The sequence below is a fragment of the Salvelinus fontinalis genome, chromosome 24, assembly GCF_029448725.1.
Source record: "Salvelinus fontinalis isolate EN_2023a chromosome 24, ASM2944872v1, whole genome shotgun sequence".
NCBI lineage: Eukaryota > Metazoa > Chordata > Actinopteri > Salmoniformes > Salmonidae > Salvelinus > Salvelinus fontinalis.
In genome coordinates this window covers 35,743,677-35,767,816 of record NC_074688.1, presented here as the reverse complement: position 1 = coordinate 35,767,816, position 24,140 = coordinate 35,743,677, and the positions used below count along the sequence as shown (strand labels likewise).

Genomic DNA, 24,140 nt, shown 5'->3' with positions numbered 1-24,140 from the left:
TGGCTGCATCACTGCTTGGTATGACAATAGCACCGCCCTCGATGGCATGGCGTTACAGAGGGTTGCGTGGACAGCCCAGAACATCACTGGGGATGAGCTCCCTGCCATCAAGGACATCTATATCAGGCGGTGTGGAAGGACGGCCCTGAAAATCGTCAAAGACACCAACCACCCAAGCCATAGTCTATTTTCTCTGCTGCCGCACAGCAATCGGTACTGGTACATCAAGTCTGACACCAACAGGCTCTTGAACAGCTTCTACCTTCAAGCAATACAACTGACAAATAGCTAACTAAATAGCTACATGGACTATCTGAGTTAACCTTGTATTGGTATTGACCTTTTATTACATCTATGCACACTCACAGGCCCTACACACTCACACACACTGTCCCTCCAACACTCACACAAACACCCACTCCATCATTTGTGGTCAGGGCGTGACAGACACTGAAGCAGCAAACTTTATGGAAATATTATTAAATAGTATTAATATTTGTGTCATTCTCAAAACTTTTGGCCACGACTGTACAGTCTCTACCTCCATCTCTCCAGTACCTTTGCACATGTAAATCTGTCATTGAAACTGACTTTTTAAATATTTCCTGTATATAGTATGCTTACTTACTTACTTTATTGTGTATTTCATATTTCGTATTCTTATTTCTGGTGTGTGGTTTTCTAGTAATACATTGTTATTGAGTATTGCATTGTTGTGTTTTGAGTTTGCAGGAAAGGCATTTCACTGTACTGGTGAATGTGACATTAACACTTGAACCACGAGGACTCTTTACTGTTCACTATAATGAAGATAAATACACCTCTACACACACACACACACACACACACACACACACACACACACACACACACACACACACACACACACACACACACACACACACACACACACACACACACACACACACACACACACACACATACCATTTTAAGCATATCTTGACATTTTTCATGAAGCAGAGAGAAAATGAGGGAGCACTTACATATTAAGACCACCTTTATCTATTTCTGAAATGATTAACCAGCTACAGCAAGCCCCACTTACAACCCTCACACACACAGACATTCTGTTCGTCCCATGGGACCACTGAATGCTCAAGGTTAGTTGTAATTAATTCTGTGTTTAGTTGGTCCCCCTGCTCTCTCTCTCTCCATCCTGCTCTCTTTCCATAGTTACCTCTCTTTCTCACTCTTTTTCTCTCACTCTCTCTCAATTCAATTCAATTCAAAGGGCTTTATTGGCATGGGAAAATATGTTTACATGGCCAAAGCAAGTGAAATAGATAGTAAACAAAAGTGAAATAAACATTATTTTTTTTAACATTACTCACAAAAGTTCCAAAAGAATAAAGACATGTGTCTATATACAGTGTTGTAATGATGTGCAAATGATGTGCAACTAGTTAAAGTACAAAAGGGAAAACAAATAAACATAAATATGAGTTGTATTTACGGAGGTGTTTGTTCTTCACTGGTTGCCCTTTTATTGTGGCAACAGGTCACAAATCGTGCTGTTGTCATGCACACTGTGGTATTTCACACAGTAAATACTGTATGGTAGTTTATCAAAATTGGATTTGTTTTCTAATTCTTTGTGGGTCTGTGTAATCTGATGTAAATGTGTGTCTCTAATATGGTCATACATTTGGCAGGAGGTTAGGAAGTGCAGCTCAGTTTCCACCTCATTTTGTGGGCAGTGTGCACATAGCCTGTCTTCTCTTGAGAGCCAGGTCTGCCTACAGCGACCTTTATCAATAGCAAGGCTATGCTCACCAAGTTTGTACGTACATAGTCAAAGCGTTCCTTAGGTTTGGGTCAGTTACAGTGGTCAGGTATTCTGCTACTGTGTACTCTCTGTTAGGGCCAAATAGCATTCTAGTTTGCTCAATTTTTTTGCAAATTCTTTCCAATGTGTCAAGCAATTATCTTTTTGTTTTCTCATGATTTGGTTGGGTCTAACTGTGCTGCTGTCGTTGGGCTGTGTGGGGTCTGTTTATGTTTGTGAACTCTCACTCTTGTCTCTGTCACTCTGTCCCTGTCACTCTGTCCCTGTCACTCTGTCCCTGTCACTCTGTCCCTGTCACTCTGTCCCTGTCACTCTGTCACTCTCTGTAGTACAATTAGTGTTGAGCACCATGGAGAAGTGCTGCTTTTAATAGCCAAAGTCACTGCTTACACGCCTGCTTTTCAATTACAGCCTGGAATTAACCACAAATGTCACAGGATTCGATACATAAAACAGAGAGGGACAGATAGAGGGAGAGAGAGGGAGAGGGGAAGAGACAGAGTGAGAGAGCGCAAAGTGAGACAGCGAAGGGAGAGAGAGAGCAGCAGTACCTGGACCTTGTCCCTACGTCAGACTTTTGCCTGGGCGAGTATTATAATGCATAACCCACATCATTACAATAATCTCTGGGATTTTAAGTTAATGAAGTCTTAATTAGCTGCTACATAACGCTCCGTATACAGTAGCTCCCTGCTTCTGCCTCAGATCTCACTGTAGGCACAAATGTATATCCACATGTATGTATGTCTCTGTCTACAGCATATGTGCAGTCGACTCCTATAGACATTGTGCATACTCAATGTCTGTGCATTGCGTTTCCAAATGAAAGCCATTGCATAGTTCACTGTAATCTACCGATGTAATGTATGTTGTTGTTGTTATATTCATCATATTCACGTAGGACACTTAATACAAGCCTATAGGGCAGAAGGGTTTAAGCGCTGGAAATTCATTTGTGTCCATAGTCTGGTACCGTGGTTAGATACTGCATGTCCTGTACCCTGCTGTCCGACTCCTGCCACCACCATCAAAGCCAGAAAGACAGCTTTTTAATATTATTAGGAACATTTCAACTCTACCACAAATACCCACAGTCAGAAAAAATCCATCCATTCAGAATAGAGAGAGAAAGAGAGAGAGAGAGAAATGAAAAGAGAGAAGAAAAGAGAGAGAAGAAAGAAGAGTGAGAAGAAAGAAGAGAGTGAGAAGGAAGGAGAGAGAGAGAAGGAAGAAAAGAGAGAGGGAAAGAAAAGAGAGAAGAATGGAAAAAAGGAGAAAGAGAAGAAAGAAGAGAGAGAGAGAGATAGAGAGAGAAGAAAGAAAGAAAGAAAGAAGAAAGAAGAGAGAGAGAAAGAAGAGAGAGAAGAAAGAAGAGAGAGAACCTGGTATCACCCTACACAACACTGAAATCAAGTGTCTGCTGTACGCAGATGACCTGGTGCTGCTGTCTCCCACTAAAGAGGGGTTACAGCAGCACCTAGATCGTCTTCACAGGTTCTGTAAGACCTGGGCTCTGACCGTTAACTTAAAAAAAACAAATATAATGATATTCCAAAAAAGGTCGGGAAATAAGGATGACAAATATAAATTCTATTTGGACACAGTTCTATTAGAACACACCAAAAACTACACATATCTAGGACTAAATATGAGCAACACAGGTAGCTTTCACATGGCTGTGAATTAGCTGAGAGACAAAGCAAGAAGAGCATTCTATGCCATTAAAAGGAACATCAAAATTGAAATTCCAATTAGAATCTGGCTCAAAATTTTTCAATCAGTTATAGAACCAATTGCTCTATATGGCAGTGAAGTATGGGGTCCACTCTCTAATAATGAATTTACTAAATGGGACAAACCTCCAACTGAAATATTGCATGCAGAGTTTTGCAAGACTGTATTGCAAGTACAAAGAAAAACTCCAAATAACGCATGTAGGGCAGAATTGGGCCAATACCCCCTCCTCATTCGAATAGAAAAAAGAGCCATCAAATTTTACAACCATCTAAAAACAAGTGACCCTAAAACATTCCATCACACAGCTCTACAATGTCAAGAGATGAAACCAGAGAAGAGTCCCCTCAGCCAGCTGGTTCTGATGCTCAGTTCACCAACCCAAACCAACCCCATAGAGCCTCGGGACAGCCCTCAGAAAATCTGGCCCAACCAAATCATCACAAAACAAATAGAAAAATATATAACCTATTGGAAAGACACCACAAAAAATCTAAGTAAACTTCAATGCTATTTGGCTCTAAACAGACAGTACATGGTGGCAGACTATCTGACCACTGTGACTGATAGAAAACTGAGGAAAACATTGACTAGGTACAGACTCAGTGAGCACCGTCTGGCTATAGAGACCGGTTGTCACAGACAAACCTGGCTGCCCAGAGAGGACAGGCTGTGCTCACTCTGCTCCAGAGGAGAGGTAAAGACAGAGGTGCATTTCCTACTACACTGTGACAAATACTCAGACCTAAGAGCATATTTCTTTCCCAAAATTATAACTCAATACAAAGAATTTGACCCTAACCCTAACCCTAACTATAAAAGATGAAGAAAAAAATCAAATTTTTATTGGGTGAAAAGCCAAAATGTGCAGTTTTGGCAGCCAAATATGTGTCCTCCTGCCACAACTTGAGGGACAGCCAGTGAAAAATGCAAAGTAATGTTGATAATATTTCCCATTTAGCTTAGTTTTGTTTTGTCTTTCATACCAGGTCTTATGTCTTCTCAAGTCATATTGACACTGGTCTACTACTGTTGCTTTAATTTATTGTTGTTCTGATTAATATTGTTGTTGTAGTTGTTGTTAATGGTAATCCCATGTCCACTACTACTGTTATTATTGCTGTTGGTCCCACCATTTATTTATATATAAATATATATATATTTTGTATATATATACATATATATTTGATTTTTATTTTTCGATATGTTTACTTTGACAATGTAAGTAATAACGAACTTGCCATGTCAATAAAGTCAATTGAATTGAATTGAATTGAAAGAAGAGAGAGAAGAAAGAAGAGAGAGAGAGAAGAAAGATGAGAGAGAGATAGAAAGAGAAAGAATAGAGAGAGAGATAGAGAGAGAAGAAAGAAAAGAGGGAGAGGGTGGAGTGGCAGGGGGAGACAGAGACGGAGCTGCATTTCCTGATAAAATGTAAAAAATATAAAACAATTAGAGAGTGTCATTTCCCCAGATTTGAAACCCTTATTCAAGAATAATTCAAAGTCCTCTCTGATGAGAGTAGGCTACCCGTCCTGTTGGGGGAGGACGCAGAGAGCTGTGGGTTGGCAGCGCACTACATTGCTGCCTGCCATAAGATGAGGGACAGTGTCTGACAGACCAATCAACCTGCACATGTACTCTACTGTATGTTTATTGTTATTGTTGAATGTATGGTTATTTTGACACTTGGTTATTGTTGTTACTGTTGTCCCGTTGACAATTTTGATTCTCATTTTTATATTGTAAATATCCAAAATAAGCTTTGGCAATATGTACATGGTTACATCATGCCAATAAAGCAAATTTAATTGAATTGAATTGAGAAGAAAGAAAAGAGAGGGAAGAGAAGAGATAAGAAGAAGAGAGAGAGAGAGAGGGGAAAAAGAGAGAGATACAGAGAGAGGGGAAAGAGAGGGGGAGAGAGAGAGAGGAGGGCGGAAGGGTAAAAATAAGGTAAGGTGATGTCAAGAGGTCTTGCGTTGTGCCTTTGAAGACAAACTGCTTAACCATGGGGCTTACCAATGTGATCGGGTTCAGATGATTTAGAGAACAAACTTTCCACTGCCCGGGAACTAGCAGCAGGGGCTGAGAAATCCACACTTAATGGCATGATCACCAAATACGAGAAAGGAGCAATGCTAACAGTACTAAGGGCTAATACACACAATGAGGTACATGCCCACTTACAGGTTACACCTAAACAGACATTCCAAATAAAGTCACACACGCCTAAACAACACACTGCACTAGGACACACATGGACACACACATTCTCACGTTATCATCTCATGAATAGGTTCAGAAATAGAAAACAAACAAACACCAAGCCCAACTGCCACGTTGGCCACTTCAACACAACTCTCCAAAAAACTATATTGTCAGAGTGTTGAAGTCAATTACTCCTATTCAGAAAGCCAGTTGGTGCTTTCAATGGCTTTATATCCCCCACACAAAAACAGTGAATGAGAGGGGGCAAAGGAAGAGAAGACTTGGTGGGAGATAGGGGGAGGGATAGATGGAGAAGGAGAGGAGGGAGGGAGGGAGGGAGGGAGGGAGGGAGAGCGGATGGAGGGAGAGCAGACGGGATTGGTATAACATGTAAAGGCAGTTTTCATTAGTCATCGCCAGGTACCACTTCCTGGTCTTTATAGGCCTGATGTGGGCCCTGGCTCGCCTCAAAGACCTTCTCCCTAGACCCAGTCACACACACAAAGACAGAGACAAAAGAGCCCTTGCTTTACACCACACTCTGCTCTTTCTCTCCTCTCTCTCCTCTCTCGCCCATATCTCCACTCTCTCTCCCTTCTCTCCCCTCTCTCTCCTCGCGCTCCCTTCTCTCTCTCCCCTCTCTCTCCCTTATCTCTCCTCTCTCTCCCTTCTCTCTCCTCTCTCTCCCCTCTCTCTCCTCTCTCTCCCATATCTCCCCTCTCTCTCCCATATCTCCCTTCTCTCTCCTCTCGTCCCTCTCTCTCCCTTCTCTCCCCTCTCTCTCCCTTATCTCTCCTCTCTCTCCTCGCTCTCTCCTCTCTCTCCTCTCTCTCTCCTCTCTCCCCTCTTTCCACCTGGTTATGTGATGATGATCTCAGACTGGTTACAGTGATAGTCAGGGAACATTCAGCTCATATTCATCTTAACTTTGTATTATAATTCATTTCTATAGTTCAGACCCTGGGAACCTGTATAGAAAAAGCCCCAGCAACGGCATAAATGGTTGGCTCAATGTGTGTCTAAATCATGGTCTGTTTGTTGGTGGAAATGTTAGCTTTTCAGAATTATCCAACACACAAATACCGGCCGCTACCCTCTACAACTAGGGGGGTCTGTCCCCTCACTAAGCCCAAAGCAGACAACTACAGATGGGACCAGCTAACTGCCTCAGGTAGGCTGATCTGGTCCTTTGGCAAGGGTACCAGGGTGCCCCCTTCACCAACCTACCCTCTACTCCCGTCACTCCACCCTGCTGCCTATCACTCCAACCTACTCCCCCACCACTCCACCCTGCTGCCTATCACTCCACCGTACTCCCCCACCGCTCCACCCTGCTGCCTATCACTCCACCGTACTCCCCCACCGCTCCACCCGGCAGCCTATCACTCCACCCTACTCACCCGCCACTCCACCCTTCTGCCTATCACTCCACCCTACTCACCCGCCACTCAACCCTGCTGCATATCACTCCACCCTTCTGCCTATCACTCAACCCTACTCCCCCGCCACTTCAACCTACTCCCCGTCACTCCACCCTGCTGCCTATCACTCCACCCTGCTCCCCCGCCACTCCACCCTTCTGCCTATCACTCCACCCTACTCCCCCGCCACTCCACCCTTCTGCCTATCACTCAACCCTACTCCCCCGCCACTTCAACCTACTCCCCGTCACTCCACCCTGCTGCCTATCACTCCACCCTGCTCCCCCGCCACTCCACCCTTCTGCCTATCACTCCACCCTGCTCCCCCACCACTCCACCCTTCTGCCTATCACTCCACCCTGCTCCCCCACCACTCCACCCTTCTGCCTATCACTCCACCCTACTCCCCCACCAATCCACCCTACTCACCCGCCACTCAACCCTGCTGCATATCACTCCACCCTACTCCTGCCACTCCACCATTCTGCCTATCACTCCACCCTACTCACCCGCCACTCAACCCTGCTGCATATCACTCCACCCTACTCCCGTCACTCCACCCTGCTGCCTATCACTCCACCCTACTCACCCGCCACACAACCCTGCTGCATATAACTCCACCCTACTCCCCCGCCACTTCAACCTACTCCCCGCCACTCCACCCTGCTGCCTATCACTCCAACTTACTCCCCCGCCACTCCACCCTGCTGCCTATCACTCCAACTGACTCCCCCGCCACTCCACCCTGCTGCCTATCACTCCAACTTACTCCCCCGCCACTCCACCCTGCTGCCTATCACTCCAACTTACTCCCCCACCACTCCACCCTGCTGCCTATCACTCCAACCTACTCCCCCGCCACTCCAACCCACTCCCCGCCACTCAACCCTGCTGCCTATCACTCCAACCTTCTCCCCCGTCACTCTAACCTACTCCCTTGCCACTCCAACCTACTCCTCCGCCACTCCACCCTGCTGCCTATCACTCCAACTTACTCCCCCACCACTCCACCCTGCTGCCTATCACTCCAACCTACTCCCCCGCCACTCCAACCTACTCCCCGCCACTCCACCCTGCTGCCTATCACTCCAACCTACTCCCCCGTCACTCTAACCTACTCCCTTGCCACTCCAACCTACTCCTCCGCCACTCCACCCTGCTGACTATCACTCCAACTTACTCCCCGCCACTCCACCCTGGTAACTATAACTCCAACTTACTCCCCGCCACTCCACCCTGCTGCCTATCAATCCATCCTACTCCCCCGCCACTTCAACCTACTCCTCCGCCACTCCACCCTGCTGACTATCACTCCAACTTACTCCCCGCCACTCCACCCTGGTGCCTATAACTCCAACTTACACCCCGCCACTCCACCCTGCTGCCTATCACTCCAACTTACTCCCCGCCACTCCACCCTGCTGCCTATTACTCCAACTTACTCCCCGCCACTCCACCCTGCTGCCTATCACCCCAACCTACTCCCCCGCCACTCCAACCTACTCCCCGCCACTCAACCCTGCTGCCTATCACTCCAACTTACTCCCCCGCCACTCCACCCTGCTGCCTATTACTCCAACTTACTCCCCGCCACTCCACCCTGCTGCCTATCACCCCAACCTACTCCCCCGCCACTCCAACCTACTCCCCGCCACTCAACCCTGCTGCCTATCACTCCAACCTTCTCCCCCGTCACTCTAACCTACTCCCTCGCCACTGACAACCTACTCCCCCGTCACTCCACCCTACTCCCCGCCACTCCACCCTGCTGCCGATCACTCCAACTTACTCCCCGCCACTCCACCCTGCTGCCTATCACTCCAACCTACTCCCCGCCACTCCACTCTGCTGCCTATCACTCCAACTTACTCCCCGCCACTCCACCCTGCTGCCTATCACTCCAACCTACTCCCCCGCCACTCCACCCTGCTGCCTATCACTCCAACTTACTCCCCCGCCACTCCACCCTGCTGCCTATCACTCCAACTTACTCCCCCGCCACTCCACCCTGCTGCCTATCACTCCAACCTACTCCCCCGCCACTCCAACCCACTCCCCCGCCACTCCACCCTAATCCCCCGCCACGCCACCCTGCTTCCTATCACTCCACCCTATTCCATCCGCCACTCCACCCTGCTTCCTATCACTCCACCCTACTCCCCCACCACTCCACCCTACTCCCCCGCCACTCCACCCTGCTGCCTATCACTCCAACCTATTCCATCCGCCACTCCACCCTACTCCCCCGCCACTCCACCCTGCTGCCTATCAGTCCTGGTGGGCACCCTTCATCCCCTACCACCCCCCTCTCTTGTCTCGCCACCCTGCTGCCCATCTATCTCCTCTGGCGAGGGGGAGACACCCTGGGGAGGCAGGCGGGGGAAGTACACCCCTACAGCCCCTACAGTCCCCTACACAGGTAAAGCTCACAGGGAGAGGGAACGGTCAACCCTCTATGCCTCCTGAGAATGGAAAGGGACTCAATGAAGAAACAACCAGGTGGTGAAATCTATTTCTGTTCTTACTTTTCAAAATAATAACTGTTATTTGCATGTTCTCAAAGACGTATCTCAAAACTTCAATACCGTACAACATGATAATAACATGAAGCTACAGCAGCACACTGTTATATAAAAGGAATCCCGCTGCCAATGAGACCGGTGCTCTTCGGGAATGAGAACATCCTTCTCTGTGGTCTCCCTTGACGTTAGTGTTTAAACATTGTAATAACTTCACAGCTAGCAGACAAGACCACAGGCAATGTTTGCACAATACAGTCCTTCCTTCTTCAGTTCTGTCGAACTGCAGTGTCTATAATAGTGCACCTGTCAGAGGGCCCCAGGGCTTTGGACCTGCCGGAGGGCGAATGTATGGACATTCAATGGACCTTCCAGAGGGCCTCAGGGCAATGGAGGCAATGGACCTTCCAGAGGGCCTCAGGGCAATGGACCTTCCAGAGGGCCTCAGGGCATTGGACCTGCCGGAGGGCCTCAGGGCTTTGGACCTGCCGGAGGGCCTCAGGGCTTTGGACCTGCCGGAGGGCCTCAGGGCTTTGGACCTGCCGGAGGGCCTCAGGGCTTTGGACCTGCCGGAGGGCCTCAGGGCTTTGGACCTGCCGGAGGGCCTCAGGGCTTTGGACCTGCCGGAGGGCCTCAGGGCTTTGGACCTGCCGGAGGGCCTCAGGGCTTTGGACCTGCCGGAGGGCCTCAGAGCTTTGGACCTGCCGGAGGGCCTCAGAGCATTGGACCTGCCGGAGGGCCTCAGAGCATTGGACCTGCCGGAGGGCCTCAGAGCATTGGACCTGCCGGAGGGCCTCAGAGCATTGTGGAAGGTCATAATTTGTCTCCTTAAGATAATTCACACATCAAAGGGAAGGATGGTCTCTAATAGAGGCACTGGAATAAGGTAAAAAACAAAACATTGATGGATAGATAGAAAGAGTGTACGCTGTGTGTGGGACCGCCACGTGTGTGTGAGTATGTGTGTGTGTGTGTGTGTGTGTGTGTGCCTTCGTGTAGGCATGTGTGTTTCTGTTTAGCGGTGTGTGTCCATACATTCGCTTGTGAAAAAGAGGGAGACAAATAACGCAGAGAGATGGTACTCAGCTATGCCACTCGGTGTCTGCAGTCTGTTTGCCGAGCTGCACCTGGCCAATGAAAGGCGATGAGGAGCGTTAAGTGAAACATGGCAGCATTCAGGTGCCACCGAGCTGTTTTCCTCCCTGTTAGGCAGGCAGTGGAAAGACTGACAGATGAAACCCTTTTCTCTATGCCACAGTCAGCTTTTAATCTCCTCCACCTCATTCATCATTCAGAGAGAGGAAGAGAAGAGGGAGAAAGCGAGAGGGAGAAGCAAACCATATGCAGACAGAGAGAGACAGGCGTGGCGGTGAGCAGCATTAAAGTTCAATGATTCAGCAGTGTTCCAACATGGCTCCATTTTAAAAGCAGCTGTGGGTTCTATGGCAACAGTGGTTCAGGTGTTACATGCACATATCACTAAATTAGATGTTTTTCTATTTTATTCACCACCACCACCACAGGACTGAAAGCTATTGAGTACAGGCTAAGGGATTACATTGAGAAGGAGTGCTGGTGAGTGTTATAGGGGTCATGATGTTAGCTAGGGTCATAGTATTCAGTTCTGAGGAGGCTATTAGCGACAGCGAGCCCGAGAGTAACACTTTATCAGTTTATTATTAAGCCGTGCTCTTAAAGGGGTTATTACAGAATCGGGCCCAGCTGCAGTCATTTAGCTATGAGCAGGCAGAGTGGATTAGCTCCACCTGAGACCTGATACCCTGCAGGTACACACCCAGCAGGAATTCTCCTTTAAACCCTCTGCTCATTAGCCAGGCTAGCATGGTACCTAGCGATAAGCTTGCAGGGCACTAAACTAGAGGTGTATTTGTATTTGAAAACCCATACTAACAATTTTATTTTACTAGGTAAGTCAGTTAAGAACAAATTCTTATTTTACAATGACTGCCTACCCTGACCAAACCCTATCCTAACCAGGGTCTGTAGTGACGCTTCTAGCACTGAGATGAAGTGCCTTAGACCACTGCGCCACTCTGGAGTCCATAAAACATACGGTATACTAAACTCAGCAAAAAAAGAAACGTCCTCTCACTGTCAACTGCGTTTATTTTCAGCAAACTTTAACATGTATAAATATTTGTATGAACATAACAAGCTTCAACAACTGAGACATAAACTGAACAAGTTACACAGACATGTGACTAACAGAAATGGAATAATGTGTCCCTGGACAAAGGGGGGGTCAAAATCAAAAGTAACAGTCAGTATCTGGTGTGGCCACCAGCTGCATTAAGTACTGCAGTGCATCTCCTCCTCATGGACTGCACCAGATTTTCCAGTTCTTGCTGTGAGATGTTACCACACTCTTCCACCAAGGCACCTGCAAGGTGTGATGTTCGGATGTGCCGATCCTGTGCAGGTGTTGTTACACCTGATCTGCCACTACGAGGACGATCAGCTGTCCATCGTGTCTTCCTGTAGCGCTGTCTTAGACGTCTCACAGTATGGACATTGCAATGTATTGCCCTGGCCACATCTGCAGTCCTCATGCCTCCTTGCAGAATGCCTAAGGCACGTTCACACAGATGAACAGGGACCCTGGGCATCTTTCTTTTGGTGTTTATCAGAGTCAGTAGAAAGGCCTCTTTAGTGTCCTAAGTTTTCCTAACTGTGACCTTAATTGTCTACCGTCTGTAAGCTGTTAGTGTCTTCATGACCGTTCCACAGGTGCATGTTCATTAATTGTTTATGGTTCATTGAACAAGCATGGGAAACAGTGTTTAAAACCTTTACAATGAAGATCTATGAAATTATTGGGATTTTTACGAATTATCTTTGAAAGACAGGGTCCTGAAAAAGGGACACTTAGTTTTTTTTGCTGAGTTTACATACTTCATGAGTATATACTACATACTATATACTATTAGTTCATTTTAGTATACTGTAAACGGCCGGTATCCTTTCAGTTGAGAATACTAGCGCCTCGCCTATCTATCGAAAGTTGAAGCTGTTGCTTTGCAATTTCTTGCTTGCTTGTTATCATAACAAATTACTAGTTAGGGGAGTCACGTGGGGCCTCCGTAAAAGACAAAGAGCTCCTAAAACCCACATATAAATACTGAAACTCAACGGCATACACTTTACCTTTAGTCTTAATATGTTGACTTTGTGTACAGTTTAATATAAAGATAATTTACATTTTGAAACATATAGCTAAAGTGGCATTATTATAATGTCGACACGCTAAAAACGTCTTCAAGCCTAACACGCGGAATTCACAGAAGGCCACATTTACTAGCAAACAAACAGCAAGTCCTTCCGAATCGCCCACCAGTTTCTTAATGTTGAAGCATCAGTCTGATGAGTTTGGCAGGCTTATCTGCATTGAGGCTCTTATAAATGGGATTAAGGTAGTGGTATGCAACATATATGCTCCCAACAAGGAGGATCCAGATTGTTTTCATGAGGTCAACATTGTACTGGGAAATATGGAGGGGCAGATGGTCCTTCCTGGAGACTTCAACCAAGTGATGGACAATATGATTGATAGAAGTACATTTACAGGAAAAGCCCACACCAAAGGATAGACTTGCAATGCATATGTAGAAGAACATATGGGCCTTACAGGGTTATATGGAGATTAGTCCATCATGATAGAGAATATACTTTTTTCTCCAAATGTCATAAAACACACTTCAGAAGTTATTTTTTCTTGATATCTCATTTCATGGTTAATAATGTGATTGGTTGCCAGATTGGGCCCATTTCCCTCACAGATCATGCTATAGTAGAGTTACATATTGATATATACTCCTACATTTGTAGAAGGGTAGATTTTGTCTCAACACCATGCTATTACAAGATGAGATATTTAGCCAATCACTAGCAGATGATCTTAGATCCTTTTTTGAGATCAACATAGGCTCAACTGAAAAGATTTCTACAGTATGGGACACCTCTAAAGCATATATTAGAGGGGGAAAATAGCACATGCGTCCAAAATGAGGGGAGAGGAGGCTGAAGCAGTAAAAAGATTAGAAACTGAGATATGTGTCTTGGAAATGGATTTGACAAGACATTTCAAACACAGCACATTTCAAACTGCTTGCAAATGGAAATTTCAGTTGCACAATTTTTTTTTATTTTTTTTATTTTTTTTTATTTAACCTTTATTTAACCAGGTAGGCAAATTGAGAACACGTTCTCATTTACAATTGCGACCTGGCCAAGATAAAGCAAAGCAGTTCGACACATACAACAACACATAGTTACACATGGAGTAAAACAAACATACAGTCAATAATACAGTGAAAATAAGTCTATATACAATGTGAGCAAGTGAGGTGAGATAAGGGAGGTGAAGGCAAACAAATATATGTATAAATAAATAAAAATATAAAAGGCCATGGAGGCGAAGTGAGTACAACACAGCAAGTCAAACAAAAACTAAAAAACACTGGAATGGTTGGTTTGCAGTGGAAGAAAGTGCAAAGTAGAGACAGAAATAATGGGGTGCAAAGGAGCAAAATAAATTAATAAATAAATACAGTAGGTAAAGAGGTAGTTGTTTGGGCTAAATTGTAGATGGGTTATGTACAGGTGCAGTAATCTATGAGCTGCTCTGACAGCTGGTGCTTAAAGCTAGTGAGGGAGATAGGTGTTTCCAGTTTCAGAGATTTTTGTAGTTCGTTCCAGTCATTGGCAGCAGAGAACTGGAAGGAGAGGCGTCCAAAGGAAGAATTGGTTTTGGGGGTGACTAGAGAGATATACCTGCTGGAGCGCGTGCTACAGGTAGGTGCTGCTATGGTGACCAGCGAGCTGAGATAAGGGGGGACTTTACCTAGCAGGGTCTTGTAGATGACCTGGAACCAGTGGGTTTGGCGACGAGTATGAAGCGAGGGCCAGCCAACGAGAGTGTACAGGTCGCAGTGGTGGGTAGTATATGGGGCTTTGGTGACAAAACGGATGGCACTGTGATAGACTGCATCCAATTTATTGAGTAGGGTTTTGGAGGCTATTTTGTAAATGACATCACCGAAGTCGAGGATTGGTAGGATGGTCAGTTTTACAAGGGTATGTTTGGCAGCATGAGTAAAGGATGCTTTGTTGCGGAATAGGAAGCCAATTCTAGATTTGACTTTGGATTGGAGATGTTTGATGTGAGTCTGGAAGGAGAGTTTACAGTCTAACCAGACACCTAGGTATTTGTAGTTGTCCACATATTCTAAGTCAGAGCCGTCCGAAGTAGTGATGTTGGACAGGCGGGCAGGAGCAGGCAGCGATCGGTTGAAGAGCATGCATTTGGTTTTACTTGTATTTAAGAGCAGTTGGAGGCCACGGAAGGAGAGTTGTATGGCATTGAAGCTCGCCTGGAGGGTTGTTAACACAGTGTCAAAAGAAGGGCCAGAAGTATACAGAATAGTGTCGTCTGCGTAGAGGTGGATCAGAGAATCACCAGCAGCAAGAGCGACATCATTGATGTAAACAGAGAAGAGAGTCGGTCCAAGAATTGAACCCTGTGGCACCCCCATAGAGACTTTCAGAGGCCCGGACAACAGACCCTCCGATTTGACACACTGAACTCGATCAGAGAAGTAGTTGGTGAACCAGGCGAGGCAATCATTAGAGAAACCAAGGCTGTCGAGTCTGCCAATGAGGATGTGGTGATTGACAGAGTCAAAGGCCTTGGCCAGGTCAATGAATACGGCTGCACAGTATTGTTTCCTATCGATGGCGGTTACGATATCGTTTATGACCTTGAGCGTGGCTGAGGTGCACCCATGACCAGCTCTGAAACCAGATTGCATAGCGGAGAAGGTGTGGTGGGATTCGAAATGGTCGGTAATCGGAAATGTATATCAAAAAGGCGGAAAAGGCACTGTTTAGACTTAAAACCAGTTTTTATGAGGGAGGTGAGAAGACAGGTAGGCTCCTAGCAAGACAACAAAAAATGCAGAACACTTTTAACATAATTCCAGCAATTAAGCAGGACAATTTCTTTTTTATTTTTTTTTATTTCACCTTTATTTAACCAGGTAGGCTAGATGAGAACAAGTTCTCATTTGCAACTGCGACCTGGCCAAGATAAAGCATAGCAGTGTGAACAGACAACAACACAGAGTTACACATGGAGTAAACAATAAACAAGTCAATAACATGGTAGAAAAAAGAGAATCTATATACAATGTGTGCAAAAGGCATGAGGTAGGCAATAAATCGAATAATTACAATTTAGCAGATTAACACTGGAGTGATAAATCATCAGATGATCATGTGCAAGAAGAGATACTGGTGTGCAAAAGAGCAGAAAAGTAAATAAATAAAAGCAGTATGGGGGTGAGGAAGGTAAATTGGGTGGGTAGTTTACAGATGGACTATGTACAGCTGCAGTGATCGGTTAGCTGCTCGGATAGCAGATTTTTAAAGTTGTTGAGGGAGATAAAAGTCTCCAACTTCAGAGATTTTTGCAATTCGTTCCAGTCGCAGGCAGCAGAGAACTGGAAGGAAAGGCGTCCAAATGAGGTTTTGGCTTTAGGGATGATCAGTGAGATACACCTGCTGGAGCGCGTGCTACGGGTGGGTGTAGCCATCATGACCAGTGAACTGAGATAAGGCGGCACTTTACCTAGCATAGCCTTGTAGATGACCTGGAGCCAGTGGGTCTGACGACGAACATGTAGCGAGGGCCGAAGTCGAGGATCGGTAGGATAGTCAGTTTTACTAGGGTAAGTTTGGCGGCGTGAGTGAAGGAGGCTTTGTTCCGGAATAGAAAGCCGACTCTAGATTTGATTTTGGATTGGAGATGTTTGATATGAGTCTGGAAGGAGAGTTTGCAGTCTAGCCAGACACCTAGGTACTTATAGATGTCCACATATTCTAGGTCGGAACCGTCCAGGGTGGTGATGCTAGTCGGGCGTGCGGGTGCAGGCAGCGAACGGTTGAAAAGCATGCATTTGGTTTTACTAGCGTTTAAGAGCAGTTGGAGGCCACGGAAGGAGTGTTGTATGGCATTGAAGCTCGTTTGGAGGTTAGAGAGCACAGTGTCCAGGGAAGGGCCGGAAGTATACAGAATGGTGTCGTCTGCGTAGAGGTGGATCAGGGAATCGCCCGCAGCAAGAGCAACATCATTAATGTATACAGAGAAAAGAGTCGGCCCGAGAATTGAACCCTGTGGTACCCCCATAGAGACTGCCAGAGGACCGGACAACATGCCCTCCGATTTGACACACTGAACTCTGTCTGCAAAGTAGTTGGTGAACCAGGCAAGGCAGTCATTAGAAAAACCGAGGCTATTGAGTCTGCCGATAAGAATATGGTGATTGACAGAGTCGAAAGCCTTGGCCAGGTCGATGAAGACGGCTGCACAGTAATGTCTTTTATCGATGGCGGTTATGATATCGTTTAGTACCTTGAGCGTGGCTGAGGTGCACCCGTGACCGGCTCGGAAACCGGATTGCACAGCGGAGAAGGTACGGTGGGATTCGAGATGGTCAGTGATCTGTTTGTTGACTTGGCTTTCGAAGACCTTAGCTAGGCAGGGCAGGATGGATATAGGTATGTAACAGTTTGGGTCCAGGGTGTCTCCCCCTTTGAAGAGGGGGATGACAGCGGCAGCTTTCCAATCCTTGGGGATCTCAGATGATACGAAGGAGAGGTTGAACAGGCTGGTAATAGGGGGTGCGACAATGGCGGCGGACAGTTTCAGAAATAGGGGGTCCAGATTGTCAAGCCCAGCTGATTTGTATGGGTCCAGGTTTTCCAGCTCTTTCAGAACATCTGCTATCTGGATATGGGTAAAGGAGAAGCTGGGGAGGCTTGGGCGAGTAGCAGCGGGGGGGGGGGGGGGGGGGGGGGGGGCTGTTGGCCAAGGTTGGAGTCGCTAGGTGGAAGGCATGGCCAGCCATTGAGAAATGTTTGTTGAAGTTTTCGATTATCACGGACTTATCAGTGGTGACCGTGTTATCTAGCCTCAGTGCAGTGGGCAGCTGGGAGGAGGTGCTCTTGTTTTCCATGGACTTTACAGTATCCCAGAACTTTTTGGAGTTAGAGCTACAGGATGCAAATTTCTGCTTGAAAAAGCTGGCCTTTGCTTTCCTGACTGACTGCGTGTATTGGTTCCTGACTTCCCTGAACAGTTGCATATCGCGGGGGCTCTTCGATGCTATTGCAGTTCGCCACAGGATGTTTTTGTGCTGGTCGAGGGCAGTCAGGTCTGGAGTGAACCAAGGGCTATATCTGTTCTTGGTTCTGCATTTTTTGAACGGAGCATGCTTGTCTAATATGGTGAGGAAGTAACTTTTAAAGAATGACCAGGCATCCTCAACTGACGGGATGAGGTAAATATCCTTCCAGGGTACCCGGGCCAGGTCGATTAGAAAGGCCTGCTCGCAGAAGTCTTTTAGGGAGCGTTTGACAGTGATGAGGGGTGGTCGTTTGACCGTGGACCCGTGGCGGATACACGCAATGAGGCAGTGATCGCTGAGATCTTGATTGAAGACAGCAGAGGTGTATTTGGAGGGTAAGTTGGTCAGGATAATGTCTATTAGGGTGCCCATGTTTACGGATTTAGGGTTGTACCTGGTGGGTTCCTTGATCATTTGTGTGAGATTGAGGGCATCAAGCTTAGATTGTAGGACTGCCGGGGTGTTAAGCATATCCCAGTTTAGGTCACCTAACAGAACAAACTCTGAAGCTAGATGGGGAGCGATCAATTCACAGATGGTGTCCAGGGCACAGCTGGGAGCTGAGGGGGGTCGGTAGCAGGCGGCAACAGTGAGAGACTTATTTCTGGAGAGATTAATTTTTAAAATTAGAAGTTCGAACTGTTTGGGCATAGACTTGGAAAGTATGACAGAACTTTGCAGGCTATCTCTGCAGTAGATTGCAACTCTTCCCCCTTTGGCAGTTCTATCTTGACGAAAAGTGTTATAGTTGGGTATGGAAATCTCAGAGTTTTTGGTGGCCTTCCTAAGCCAGGATTCAGACACGGCAAGGACATCAGGGTTGGCAGAGTGTGCTAAAGCGGTGAGTAAGGCAAACTTAGGGAGGAGGCTTCTGATGTTGACATGCATGAGGCCAAGGCTTTTTCGATCACAGAAGTCAACAAATGAGGGCGACTGGGGACATGCAGGGCCTGGGTTTACCTCCACATCACCCGAGGAACAGAGGAGTAGTAGGATGAGGGTGCGGCTAAAGGCTATCAAAACTGGTCGCCTAGAGCGTTGGGGACAAGGAATAAAAGGAGCAGATTTATGGGCGTGGTAGAATAGATTCTGGGCATAATGTGCAGACCAGGGTATGGTGGGGCACGGGTACAGCGGAGGCAAGCCCAGGCACTGGGTGATGATAAGAGAGGTTGTATCTCTGGACATGCTGGTCTCAATGGGTGAGGTCACGGCATGTGTGGGGGGTGGGACAAAGGAGGTATCAGAGGTACGGAGAGTGGAACTACGGGGTCCATTGCAAACCAAAACAATGATAACAAGTCTGAACAACAGTATGCAAGGCATATTGATATTTGAGAGAGACATACAATAAGGCATAAAGTGATTGCAGGTCATGATTGGGAGAGCTAGCTAAAACAACAGGTGAGATAACAGCAGCTAGTCAGCTAACACAGCAACAGAAGGTAAAAATGGCGACGACTGGGCAGAGAGGGTCGGATTAACTACACACAGATCCTGAGTTAAGGCACAGAGCCGACAGATAAAACACAAATAAACAGAATGGAGTACCATGAATTAATGGACAGTCAAGCAGGCATCAGCTATGTAGCCAAGTGATCATAGTGTCCAGGGGGCAGCCGTAGATGGAGCAGTGAGGCCTCCACTAAGCTAGCACGCGTTTAAAGTTAGTAGCCCGGCGGGTGGTCTGCTCAGACGGAGGGGGTCTGCTCAGACGGAGGCCGGTTGAGGGCATCGGTTGAGGGCACGTCTGCAGACCAGACGTGGTCGTGTCGACAGAGAATCCAAGCCGGATAGCGATGGCGAAAGAGAGGTTGTGAATTGTAGAATAATGTTTGCTAACTGGTGCTAGCTTCCTGGCTGCGCTAGCTGCAAGATAAGCTAGCAGTTAGCAGACCGGGGCAGGCAAGTTAGCCTTTGGGGGACGTCGCGATGGGGGGGGGAGTCTGTTTTTGCCTCTTCGTGCGGTGACGTCGATAGACCAGTCGTGGAATTAGCAGGGTTCCAGGTAGCTCTAGGTAGCTAACAGGCCTAGTAGGTTAGCAGAATGGGCCTAGTAGGTTAGCAGCGGGCGTCACGCCTGAGGGGCCTGTTGGAGTCCTCGGGCAGATTATGTCGGTATTCCAGTTGTAGAGGATCGGCGGGGTTCCGTGCTCCGTACCGGCAGTAAAGGGGTCCGGATATTGTAGCCCAGGAGTGGGCTTCAGTGGTAGCACAGGAGCCCTAGCCGGGCTAGCTTCAGGCTAATTGGTGCTTGCTCCGGGAAGTAAACGCTAGCCAGGAGTGGTCACCCGGGATTGTGGTTAGCTAGTTGCGAAGATCCAGATGAAAATGTTCAGAGTTTGCGGTAGGAATCCGGGGATATGGAGAGAAATAGGTCCGTTATGCTCTGGTTTTAGTCACGTTGTTTGAACTAGCGAGAGCTTTCCGAGCTAAAGGTTAGCTGATGACCGCTAGCAATGGTTTGCTAACTGATAGCTGGTAGGCAGTTAGCTGGCTATCTTCAGTAGATGGATTCCAGATCAGAAGTAAATAGAAATACTTTAGAAAAAAGCAGATCCACGCCACATTGGGTGAGGCGGGTTGCAGGAGAGTATTTAGAAGTTGAGGTTTAAGAAAGTATTTTTAAAAGATATGCGAAGAAAAATATGTAAAAAAGATATATACAAGGGACACGGGACACGACAGGACAAAGACGTCTACACTGCTACGCCATCTTGGAAAAACAATAAGATGGTGACCTCAGCCAAAGAGATAAACAGTGTGTTTCAATGGTTTTATGAAGATGTATATACATCCTCCTGTCCAGCGAGCTCCATAGATATGGATACTTTTTGTCTGGTATAGAATGACCTAGATTATCAAATAGCCAAGTAGAGGACCTGGACTGTACTTTAACAGAAGAGGAGGTTAGAGCCACCATTTTATTTATGAAAGCAGGGAAGTCATCTGGTCTGGATGGCCTTCCTATAGATTATTATAAAAAGTGTACCTGTATTATTGACAGTGGTTTACCAGGAGGCATTTAAAAATGTATCCCTTCTGGACACCTTTAATGAGACTTTGATATCGCTGATCCCTAAAAATTATAGAGATACTACAGAATATGGGAATTTTTTGGCTATCAGCCTCCTTAATGTGGATTGTAAGATTCTTATTAAGACACTTGCGATACGCTTAGAGAAAGCACTACCTAATATCATACATAGTGACCAAGTAGGGTTTATTAAGAACAGGACCTCAACTGAAAATATGAGGAGGCTCTTACATCTCGTGGTTAAACCACTCAAATATAGTTCCTACTGCTGCTGTCTCCTTAGATGCCGAGAAGGCATTTGACAGGGTAGAGTGGGCTTTTCTCTTAGGAAAATGTGGTTTTGGACCTGACTTTTGTAAATGTATATATTTATTTTTTTGTCTTTCTAGAGGCACAAGGCAGGGTTGCTCGTCTCCCTTCTCCTGTTTACCATATCTTTAGAGCCTCTTGCGACAATGATAAGAACAGATCCAGAAATTAAGGGTGTACATGGAGGAGGAAAAGAACACAAGCTGCTTATGTATGCAGACAATATTAATTAGCCTGTACCACGATTACTTACTTGTATTGGATCATAGTCTAGTTTGTCAGGCTACAAAATGAATTGGAATAAGTCGGAAGCATTGCCAATTAATACCATATGTTACTCTGGAACCGTTACCCCATTTAATTTCAAATGGGTTCCTACTGGGATTAAATATTTGCGTATTAAGTTGAGCTCAAAGTTGTTGGAAGTGATGGGACTACATTTTGAGCCACTACTAGTTAAGATTAAGACCAATTTAGAAAAATGGGAAAAGATAAAACGTTCTTTATGGGGAAAGATCAAAGTGATTAAAATGGTTGTGGTTCAAATGTAATTATACCAGACCGGAATTTTAAACAATATGACAAATTAACTAAATACATTATGTGGAATAGAAAAAAATCAGGATTAATATGAAGAAGGTATGCTCACCAAGGGATGTAGGAGGCTTGGCTTACCAGATGTTACATTTTACAATAAAAAAATTGCTAAATTGGCAAAGCATTGGGGCAAAAGGGATGCGGCTTGGACTGGATAACAACAGAACGGAAACTAGCTTCTCCTTTCACCCCTGTCGATCCTCTGTCACATAGTCTTACAGGGGAGAGGTCTGTTGATCCTCTGTCACATAGTTTTACAGGGGAGAGGTCTGTTGATCCTCTGTCACATAGTCTTACAGGGGAGAGGTCTGTTGATCCTCTGTCACATAGTCTTACAGGGGAGAGGTCTGTTGATCCTCTGTCACATAGTCTTACAGGGGAGAGGTCTGTTGATCCTCTGTCACATAGTCTTACAGGGGAGAGGTCTGTTGATCCTCTGTCACATAGTCTTACAGGGGAGAGGTCTGTTGAAACTCCAAATCTCAAAAGAGTTGTGGAGAACAAGACACAAGATATGTGGAATTTCACAACTAAAACAAGGATACTCATCATTGTGTTACAATCCTAGGCTATGGATAGGAAAGAAGTATGTGTACTGGAAACAGTGGCTAATGAAAGGAATCCATACTATAGGTGATCTGTACAATAAAGATGTTTTAATGTCATACTCAGATTTGGTTAAAAAAAATATGCCGTGGGAGACATTTCTGGAAATATTTACAATTGAGGGAATGTTTGTTAACCGGCATTCAACAAAATCCAGGAAAGAACCCAATAGCTGAGTATTTGGAATTAACCAAACATAAAGCAGCCATTTTTTACTCAATATTTAGTAATCAGCAGAGTAAATACTATAAAAACCTCCGAACAATATGGCAAATTGACCATAAGTGTGAAATTACCTGGTTGAAGATCTTGTCCAGCTCAGGGAAAAACAAAAGGGAAGCCGGGGGAAACTTACTCAATAGAAGATACGACATAGGTTTTACTGGACAAGGCTTCATCAGATGTGGCTGACCAACAGTTCTCTGTGTTGGAAATGCTAAAGACACTGGAACATTTGTTACACGCAATATGGGAATGTAGTGATGTTTTGAAATATCTGGAGGAATGGTTAGGGTTAACCATTCCAGTTTCACTGAGAATATGTCTCTTAGGCGATAGAACAGAGTTACCTAAAGTAACAAATGAGGAATATGCACTGATCACTGTTGGTATCGTTACATCAGCTAAAGTAATCCTTAGAATTTAGAAGGGTCATGCCACTCCTACTAAGAAAACCTGGATAGAATTAATGTTAGAGGTAGAATCTTATGAACAAATCTTGCTAGGATCACAAGGTAGAAACGACAATTCTAGAAGCTGGACGTGTTTTATTTGTCATGTTGTTTTTAAGACTGGGAGGTGATGACTTATGCTTTTGAACCCATTTAGTTCTGTATTCTAGCTTGAGAGATACTATTTGACTGTGTATGTGTGCTTGATTACCAACAATGACGAGACAGCCTACAGGGAGGAGGTGAGGGCACCCAGAGTGTGGTGTCAGGAAAACAACCTCTCACGCAACGTCAACAAAACAAAGAAGATGATCGTGGACTTCAGGAAACAGCAGAGGGAGCACACCCCTGTCCACATCAAAGGGACAGCAGTGGAGAAGGTGGAAAGTTTTAAGTTCCTCGGCATACACATCACAAACATACTGAAATGGTCCACCCACACAGACAGTGTGGTGAAGAAGGCGCAATAGCGCTTCTTCAACCTCAGGAGGCTGAAGAAATTTGGCTTGTCACCCAAAACCCTGACAAACTTTTACAGATGCACAATCGAGAGCATCCTGTTGGGCTGAGAACAGCCTGGTACCGCAACTGCACCACCCTCAACCGCAAGGCTCTCCAGAGGGTGGTACGGTCCGCACAACGCTTCATCGGGGGCAAACTACCTGCCCTCCATGACACCTACAGCACCCGATGTCACAGGAAGGCCAAAAAGATCATCAAGGACATCAACCACCCGAGCCACTGCTTGTTCACCCCGCTGTCATCCAGAAGGCGAGGTCAGTCCAGGTGCATCAAAGCTGGGACCGAGAGACTGAAAAACAGCTTCTATCTCAAGGCCATCCGACAGAAACGCTGCTGCCTACATTGAAACCCAATCACTGGCCACTTTAATAAATGGATCGCTAGTCACTTTAAACAATGCCACTCTAAAAAATGTCACTAATAATGTTCACATATTTTACATTACTCATATCACATGTATATACTGTATTTTATACCATCTATTGCACCTTGCCTATGCCGC

At 45.9% G+C, this 24,140-nt stretch overlaps 1 protein-coding gene across 5 annotated transcripts in view; it reads right to left on the bottom strand.

Moving 5' to 3' along the window:
* The window catches only part of LOC129822365 (protocadherin Fat 3-like), a 381,150-nt gene that overhangs the window by 179,810 nt on the left and 177,200 nt on the right, over positions 1-24,140 (bottom strand). The window lies entirely within an intron of this gene.